The sequence below is a fragment of the Neofelis nebulosa genome, chromosome 15, assembly GCF_028018385.1.
Source record: "Neofelis nebulosa isolate mNeoNeb1 chromosome 15, mNeoNeb1.pri, whole genome shotgun sequence".
In the NCBI taxonomy this organism is placed as follows: Eukaryota; Metazoa; Chordata; class Mammalia; order Carnivora; family Felidae; genus Neofelis; species Neofelis nebulosa.
This window is the reverse complement of record NC_080796.1, coordinates 68,156,043-68,165,610: the sequence shown is the minus strand read 5'-3', so window position 1 is coordinate 68,165,610 and position 9,568 is coordinate 68,156,043. Positions and strand designations below refer to the sequence as shown.

Here is a 9,568-nt window from a genome sequence, read left to right as displayed (position 1 = left end):
TTCCCTCACACCTATACTCAGTTGTCCCTCCGTCTGTCCTATCCTTACTCTGAAACACCTCTGCGGTTACTTCTTTCCACCCTCGCTGGCCTTCATCATTTCAGGTTCTCCATCATCTCCCTTTAGCTTTTCAATAAAACTCTTCTTTCTGTCCACCCTGTCGCCAGTCACCTTCCTAAGTCACTGGTTTCATCACGTCATTGACATAGGCAAACCCTTTATACTTACAAACCAAGAGTTGCGGTGCTCTGGCTTGAGGTCCTTTCCAACCTCGCCCCTGTCCCTCACTTCCCTGAGCTGCGGCCCCACAAGCTACCTGATGCTTCCAGAATCGGGAGCCCGAGAGATGCAACGTGACTGAGAAGTGTGAAGTAGGACTGTGTGGAAGAACTCACATTTAATTATGCAACATGGCAGAGGGAATAAGAGCTTGCCCTTTCTGAATGCTTTTTGAGTGAAGTGGAGGGGCACACTACTTTAGAATATGGTCAACTTTGTGTTTCTACCCTGGGCGCCGAGCTTGCCCCATGGTGAGTTTTCAAAACATATGTAAAGACTGACTGAATTGGAGTCCGTGAAATTCTAAGGCAGAGAAAGAAAGAAAGAAAGAAAGAAAGAAAGAAAGAAAGAAAGAAGAAAAAGAGAGGGAGGGAGGGAGGAAGGAAGGAAGGAAGGAAGGAAGAAAGGAAAAGAGTAAGAAAGAAAAAAAGAAAGAAAGAAAGAAAAGAGAGAGAGGGAGGGAAGGAGGGAGAAAGAAAAAAAGAAAGAAAAAGGAAAGAGAGAGAGAGAGGGAGGAAGGAGGGAGAAAGAAGGGAAAAGAAAAGAGAGAGAGAGGGAGGGAAGGAGGGAGAAAGAAAGAAAAAGAAAAGAGAGAGAGAGAGGGAGGGAAGGAGGGAGAAAGAAAGAAAGAAAAAAGAGAGAGAGAGAGGGAGGGAAGGAGGGAGAAAGAAAGAAAAAGAGAAGAGAGAGAGAGGGAGGGAAGGAGGGAGAAAGAAAGAAAAAGAAAAGAGAGAGACGGGGAGGGAAGGAGGGAGAAAGAAAGAAAGAAAAGAGAGAGAGAGGGAGGGAAGGAGGGAGAAAGAAAGAAAGAAAAGAGAGAGAGGGGGGAGGGAAGGAGGGAGAGAAAGAAAAGAGAGGGAGAGAGGGAGGGGAGGAGGGAGAAAGAAAGAAAGGAGAGAGGGAGGGAGGAAGGAAAGAAGGAAGGAAGGAAGGAAAAGAGAGTAAGAAAGAAAAAAAGAAAGAAAGAAAGAAAAGAGAGAGAGGGAGGGAAGGAGGGAGAAAGAAAAAAAGAAAGAAAAAGGAAAGAGAGAGAGAGAGAGGGAGGAAGGAGGGAGAAAGAAAAAGAAAAGAGAGAGGGAGGGAAGGAGGGAGAAAGAAGGGAAAAGAAAAGAGAGAGAGAGAGAGGGAGGGAAGGAGGGAGAAAGAAAGAAAGAAAAAAGAGAGAGGGAGGGAAGGAGGGAGAAAGAAAGAAAAAGAGAAGAGAGAGAGAGGGAGGGAAGGAGGGAGAAAGAAAGAAAAAGAAAAGAGAGAGACGGGGAGGGAAGGAGGGAGAAAGAAAGAAAGAAAAGAGAGAGAGAGGGAGGGAAGGAGGGAGAAAGAAAGAATGAAAAGAGAGAGAGGGGGGAGGGAAGGAGGGAGAGAAAGAAAAGAGAGGGAGAGAGGGAGGGGAGGAGGGAGAAAGAAAGAAAGAAAGGAGAGAGGGAGGGAGGAAGGAAAGAAGGAAGGAAGGAAGGAAAAGAGAGTAAGAAAGAAAAAAAGAAAGAAAGAAAGAAAGAAAGGAGAGAGAGGGAGGGAAGGAGGGAGAAAGAAAGAAAGAAAGAAAAAGAAAAGAGAGAGAGAGAGAGGAAAGGAGGGAGAAAGAAAGAAAAAGAAAAGAGAAAGAGAGAGGGAGGAAGGAGGGAGAAAGAAAGAAAGAGAGAGAGGGAGGGAAGGAGGGAGAAAGAAAAAGAAAAGAGAGAGAGAGGGAGGGAAGGAGGGAGAAAGAAAGAAAGAAAGAAAAGAGAGAGGGAGGGAGGAAGGAAGGAAGGAAAAGAGAAAGAAAGAAAGAAAGAAAGAAAGAAAGAAAGAGAAAAGAAAGGAAGAGAGAGAGAAAGAAAGGGAGAAGGAAGGGGAAAGAAAGGAAGAAAGAGACAGAAAGGAAGAAAGAAGCCTTAACTTCAACGTATGGAACCTACAGGGAAGTAGTTACTTTTGATCTCATCCCCTGGGTAACGTGTGTTGTGAGCTTCAGAGCCTGGTGACCACGTCATTGTCCACTCCATGCCCCGCACGTTCATGGTAGTTCTTGTCTTTATATAAATGATGCATTATGACTGCAAACTGGGTAAAGCTTCACGCAGGGATGTTTGTGATCTGATGTGATTTATTCTTCACTTTCCAGAAGGGGGTAAGGAGCCAGAGGCTTGCCAAGGTCACAGAGTAACAGGGCCAGTGTTTGTAGACGGGAAGTGGATTCACCATCTTTGCGCTTTTTTCCCTCAATTATCAACCTTAAATGCTGCAATCAATCCAGTCACCTCTGTTGCTGTCTTAGTGGACTGCTAAGCAGAGAGAGAACATCGACGTCTTGTTTTCAGACTCGTGTTTATCATCGCATGAGTCAGACCTATTATTTAGCGAAGAGTCTGTCCTGGCGGGCTCTCAGTGTTCTGAATGTTTTTCAAATTCAACAAGCCTGTATTACTGAAGGACAGAAAATACTCTAAGCATCCTTCATGAGCAGCTTAGTTAAATAAATGGCACAGATACACAATAGAATATCATACAGCTAAAAAGAATTAGGAGTTAAGGGGAGCCTGGGTGGCTCAGTTAAGCATCTGACTTCGGCTCAGGTCATGATCTTTCAGTGCAGCTCGTGAGTTCGAGCCCCGCGTCGGGCTCTGTGCTGACGGCTCAGAGCCCGGAGCCTGCTTCGAATTCTGTGTCTCCCTCTCTCTCTGCTCCTCCCCCACTCATGCTCTCTCTGTCTTTCTCTCTCTCTCCCTCAAAAATAAATAAACATAAAAAATTTTTGAAAAGAATTAGGAGTTAAGAAGACAAGCTGTATTTGGGGGTTAAAAAAGCAAATTGCAGAATATTATTTACTGATGGTTCTTTTGTGTAAATTTGTTACAACTGCTTTTACAGCCGCCTCTGCTCCCCCTCGAAAACTTCTAGAAAGCTAGACAAAAAGTTGCTGGTCTGTACCTCTGGGGAACAGGACTTGGTGGAGACGCGTTGGCTGATTATAACAGACTATTTGTATTTTGATTTCTCACTATAAATTCATTTTACAGACGGACTACTAATGAAAATCCAGAAGTCCAACAGCACGTTTTATTTTAGGTCTAAAACAATGTGAAATTTTCTTTGCCTGTGTTTGGCTGCTATAGTAATTATGGGCATAGGTTAGAAGGTGTTTTGTCATATAACCAATTGAATAATCCTACTGAAGACTAATCAATTGATCCATCCATCCATCCAGACATTCATCCAGCCCTCTCTCTCTCTCTCTCTCTCTCTCTCATCAATATATGCATATAGTTAATTTTCGCCATGTGATTGGATATGCTCCACCAGTTCCAGATTTTTGTTTACCTTCCTCTCTTCCATTTCTGAAACTGCCTGCTTCTTCCTCTTATTTTTTTTTTAATGTTTATTTTTTGAAGGAGGGAGAGAGACAGAGTGTGAGCAGGGAGGGGCAGAGAGAGAGGGAGACACAGAATCCGAAGCAGGCTCCAGGCTCTGAGCTGTCAGCACAAAGCCCAGTGTGGGGCTTGAACTCACAAACCGTGAGATCAGGACCTGAGCTGAAGTTGGACGCTTAACCCACTGAGCCACCCAAGCGCCCCTCTTATTTTTTTTCCTACCCTCTTCTCTAGGACATTTTCATCAGTTGCCCAAGGAGTCAGTACTTGCTGCACTGAGTGGAGAAGATTGTGTGGCCCCACTTGGTGCAGGGCAGGTGCATGGGGCCTTCACTGCGGCTAAGACCTCTCATCCTCCACGGACGCACAGGCACATGAGCCCCGTGCATTGCACGGACAATGCCAAGGACGATGCATTGATTCACTTGGGAGACAACCCACCTGGAAGAACTTCAGATCCATTCCAACTCCAGTGCTCTAAGTGCTAGTCTCAGCACTACTGTTATCGAAGGTGTGATTGTTAGTGAAGGAAAGATGGATGTTTTTCCCAACATCGACAAAAAGACAATTTTCCCATAAGAATATCTCTCGTGACTGGGAATGTTTAAGGGAGTGGTGTCTCAGCCTCTCTGGCTCATCAACAATAATTTATTATGAGTCCTATTATTTATAAGCCCTCCCCAGGCTTATGAAGGGTTTCAGCTTATATGTCATTTTCTTTCCTTCACCCCTATGGGATGGGAAGCGTCCCTGTGTCCCTGCATAGAAAGGAGCCAGGCTGGGTTCATGTAAATATTTCAACTTTGTGTTCAGAAAAGAAATGATTACAGGCCAAAGTTCTATTCTAACTCACTTAAAACAAGAGAGAAATTAATTTTAACAGAATCTATTGATGAAGAAGGATGAATATATGATTCATTCCCTTTCTTGATTTAATATGGATTTTTATTCCATGTAGTATTACTTACTGAGTGCAAAGACTAAATTCATCTTTTACTTTTCAATCAGTTATCATCTTATCATCGAATAGAACACAATTAATTGGGCACTTAGTTTATTCAATCATTGTAGTTGCCAAAAAAAACAATAAACTATTCAATTTTTCTTTGTATGTAATTAACAATTGTATACAGCAGAAAATAATTTGACATTATTAAGCAATTACCACTTAATTATTTCAGTTAGCAAAATCCATTAAATGCCATTCAATCAGCTTTCTTTCTTACAATTTTGTTATTTAGTAAATTATATCTAATTCACCATTAAAATCAAGACAAATTTTTAAAAAAATAATGATTTTTCCAGCATATTTTTAAGAAAATTAAACAGTTCAACATGGTAAAGATATTTTTTGAAGACGGACGCTTCCGAGAAGGCAAAATTTGTCAAGTTTTACAAAATTGCAACTTCTGATAGACCCGTGTCACTCTTCACTTTTCATCCCAAGCTACCTGTGGTGATAAAATTATCGAATCTTCTTCAAGATGGTAGTGTTGAAAGATTGTCAACTTTGGCTAATTTTAATTAAGCTTTTCTAGCTTTACTTTCTTCCCTCTCTCCTCCCCACAGAACTCGTCCTTACTCTTGATGTCTGTACTGAATCGTGTTCAATCTAGTGCTCGACCGTGGAATGTGTTATTGCCCTGTAGTTTTTTTCATGTACATAAGTCCTTTCTTCTATCAGAACATTAACTTCCTTAAAAGCAGAAAACAGTGTGTGTGTGTGTGTGTGTGTGCGCATTCATATGTGTTTGTGTTCTCCATTTACTTAACAGATTACTGCACATATGGTGGGAACTGATTTTAATGGAAACAAAATAAACTGGGTTGACTCTTGGCATGAAGCTTTCACCAAGGCCTATGGGGTGTTTTCTGAAGAGGCTAAAGGATTTAAACAATTTTAACGATCCAATGACAAGATTCATAAAACCAACTCAATCCAATTTTCTAGATTAGTTGTTCAATCAGATCCCTGCCTCCCAAGTCTGTTTTATATGTTAAAAAAAATGAATTAAAAAGTCAAAAGTCAGTGCTGCCACATCAGCCTCTTGAAAGGTCATTTAAGTGGCTCAGAGTCAACTGTTGTTGGATGAACAACTCAGAAAAGAAAGTGACCACATCATGATTCTTTTGGTTAAGTTGAAAAGATGTGACCTGTCTTTTATGTTACCTCTTTTAATTCTCCCCATGATTTCACTTTTTTTTTAAGTTTATTTATTTTGAGAGAGAGATAGAGCACAAGCAGGGGAGGAGCAGAGAGGGAGAGAAAGAGAGTCCCAAGCAGGCTCTGCACTGATAGTGTGGAGCCAGGTACAGGGCTCAAACTCATGAACCGTGACATCATGATCTAAGTCGAAACCAAGAGTGGGACTCTCAGCCGACTGAGCCACCCAGGCACCACCCCACGTGATTTTACTTTTAAACACTGTTTTCTTTTTCTTTTTTTTTAATTTTTGTTTTAATGTTTATTTATTTTTGAGACAGAGAGAGACTGAGCATGAATGGGAGAGGGTCAGGGAGAGAGGGAGACACAGAATCTGAAACAGGCTCCAGGCTCTGAGCTGTCAGCACAGAGCCTGACGCGGGGCTCGAACTCACGGACCACGAGATCATGACCTGAGCCGAAGTTGGACGCTTAACCGACTGAGCCACCCAGACGCCCCTTAAACACTGTTTTCAAAGTACTTTGGACTGTGTCTTACTTCTTCAAATCCATCAGTCCAAAATTGACTTTTATTTCAAGATAATTAGCTCAAATATTTTGTCTTTGTGAGGACTTCACAGACACTTCCTTCCTAACCTGCCTCAGATACATTTTTCATCTCCACCCCGTTGGAGCTCACGTTGAGTCATTCTTTCGGAACATTTATCACTTGGAAGGAAGCTGGTAACGTATATGTCTGTGTCTTCTTTGCCTTCTCAAATACACACTCTTTCAGGAGAACAACCTTTCCGTATCCATGTTTGTTTCTTCAGAGCATGAACATGATAAAGACTTGGTAATTGCTGGAAGAATACAAAAGCCACTTCCAAGACAAACAGGATGGGAAGACAGAAATAGTCAATTAGAGAGACAACTGTACCCTGGTTGAGATGATGGGATCTCATCTCAACCCGTTATTGGCTACTGTCCCATTTACACACACTTGATGGTAACGGGGGCAGTAGGGGTGAAAGCAGGGTCTGGTAAAGCAGAGCACAGCACCCCAAAGCTTTCCACCTCTTACGCCATTTTCCCCCGTGACCTACTCTGCTCACTGCTCTCTTGAAACTCAGATGGTCACAGCCAACGCTCTCAGCTCCGTTCCTGGTTCTGCAGCTCTGGAGTCCATCACCTCAGAGAGTCATCGACCTCTCTGGTTTTCCCCAACACCCTGCGCACCCCAACCTGATGAAGTCGGGTGCAGAACTTTCCCCACAGCGGTGCAGGTCTGAAGAGTGCCGTGGTCCTGCCTGTTTCCATATGAAAACTTCCTTTTTTTCTCTTTTCAAAACCTGTGTTGACTTGTCAACATTGATGGGGTTGGTTTGCTTCCTGCTTTTCAGCCAGCCAGTGAGGAGCTGGAAGTGAGTTGTTGGCTCGGGGCTAGCTCCTCTTGTGATTTCTAACACGGCTGTAATATGCTGGGGCGGCAACTGGAGGCAAAACTCAGTGGTTGGTAAAACTGAAATAAAACTCTCTCTACCCCCACTGAATTTTCCTTCCCAGTGTGAGAGGAACCAAGACTTCAAATCATTTGCATTTTAAATTCAGAATTCGTATTTAAAGCACTCAACAGGGTCTTTTGCATGTTGACAGCTTCCTTTTTAACTCATCCTGGACTAGGCTCTGTGATGTGCTGTGTCTTAATTTGTAGAATATGTGCACCGGCATAATATTTAATTAGGCTTTGGTGTCAACTTTGCATCAAACACCCTCAGCATCTAATGAAACGCCAGAAGCACGTGGCCCCTGCGTGCTAGATCTCTTGCAAGAGATCTACTTCCTCTGACTGAATCGCTTAAGAAGGGGGGGGGGGGCACCCGATGAGAAGAATATGGGAGCCCAGTTTCACCGAGGGGATGTTCCCACGGCTAGAACCACAAGACAGGAGAAAACGCGGCGGCGCTGTGACAAGAACTCTGATGCACCTTCCCTTATGTAATTAGTAGAATTCTCAACAGATGGGTGTAGATCAAGTTCATGCATATCAAATTATGTTCTCATTGGCTGACATCATGGTTTCAGGTGGGCTTCATTTTTATCTTTCTTTTCATCTGAACTCAGCGATAGGGTGAGAATTGATTTGGAACACAGGAGGCTAAGATAAAAACTTTGCCGTTGAGAAGGCTGCCCCCCCCCCCCCCCCCGTAATTGGGGTAAGACAGGTCCAACACGGGAAAACCAGGCAGGTTCTATTAGCTGGTGGCCTTGAAGAAGTTACTTAGCCTTTATTAACCTCATTTTTCTTTTCAAGAAAATAGTCATACTAATATCAACCCCAAAAGGCTATCAGGCAGGTAAAATAAATAATGCATGTAAAATTAATTTGGTACCTATTATATAGTAAATGCTCAGTGTATTTTATTTTATTTTTTAAAATTTTTTATGTTTATTTATTTATTTTGGGGGGGGGGGCGGGCGGGCAGAGAGAGAATCCCAAGTAGGCTCCATACTGTCCGCACAGAACATGGCTGGGGCTCAATCCCATGAAACATAAGATCACGACCCGAGCCGAAATCAAGAGTCAGATGTTCAACTGACTGAGCCACCCAGGTGCCCCTCAATGTATTTTAGTTATTATTGTGAATTACCTGTTTTTAGGAGAGTAAAAATCGATGAAACCTGTTTATATTAGTTTTTTCTGGATGCTAAGCAAATGACCCCATATGTGTTATCTTATAACACACAGGTCATCTTACAGTTCTGGAGGCTACAAGTCCAAAATTAGTTTCACTGGGCTAATGTCAAGGTGACGACAGAACTTTCTCCTTCTTGAGGTGCTGGGTGGTTCTGTTTCCTTGCCTTGTCTAGGGTCACCGGCATTCCTTGGGTCCTGACCCTTTCCTTGTACCACTCCAACCTCTTGCTTCTATTGTCATATCTCCTACTTCCTTTCAAAGACATTTGTTTACCTCTGGCCGACCTCATGGTGCAACTGTTGTGCGTCTGACTCCAAAGACATTTACCCTTTTATTTAGGGACCATCCGGATAATCCAGGATCATCTGTCCATCTCATGGGTCATTAATTTAGTCACCCCCGCAAGTTCCTTGTTCCACATGAGGTGACATTCACAGTTCCAGGGATTAGTCCCTGCATATCTTTAATGGTTGTTATTCAGCCTACCATGTGAGGTTTTGAGGAAGGTGGGGTACAGGATGCTTTCAAGTTCGCTTCACATGTAGAGTCCCCCCATACCATATCATATCATATTCTTAGGAGGCTCCTGGGTGTACTGGTCTTTTCGGAGTGCTTAAATTTTTAATAATAAATTTCACTCATCCCTTAGAGCAACTACTGGAGTGAATGGAAGTTTATAAGCCTTACATAAAAGCAGTGAGCAGGAATGCTGTGGCACAGGATGGTTTGGTTTTCTGTGATCTAAATGACACCATCAGTACCCTTTGAAAAGAACAGATCATTCGCAGTATTCTTGGCAGTGTTCCAGTAATTCAATATCTACTGATGTAACTTCTATCTCTAAATTCTAGATCTCTGAACTTCAGAGAACCTACAGGCCTAAGGACTGTAAAGTTGAGTTTTCTTCCTTATCTTTGGGCCCCATCCAAAGTAGTCAGTATTCTCTTCCTTCTAAAGTTGCCCCATACTAGGTAAATTACACACGTTTATACAAGAGTCATTTATTTAGATAGGAGGAGCTTCTCCTACTTTAATTCATGAGAGATTCTCTCCTTCCACCGGAGAGGGTCATTGCTGGATTTCACACCTAAAGTAGAGTT

The 9,568-nt window shown here is 42.7% G+C and overlaps 1 long non-coding RNA gene across 1 annotated transcript; it reads left to right on the top strand.

The window, feature by feature from the left end:
- The first annotated feature begins 2,155 nt into the window (after positions 1-2,155).
- On the top strand, positions 2,156-4,730 carry LOC131496110 (uncharacterized). The gene is made up of 2 exons (XR_009254319.1): positions 2,156-2,323; positions 3,861-4,730. It is a non-coding gene; the product is annotated as an uncharacterized LOC131496110 (long non-coding RNA).
- The last annotated feature ends 4,838 nt before the right edge of the window (positions 4,731-9,568 follow it).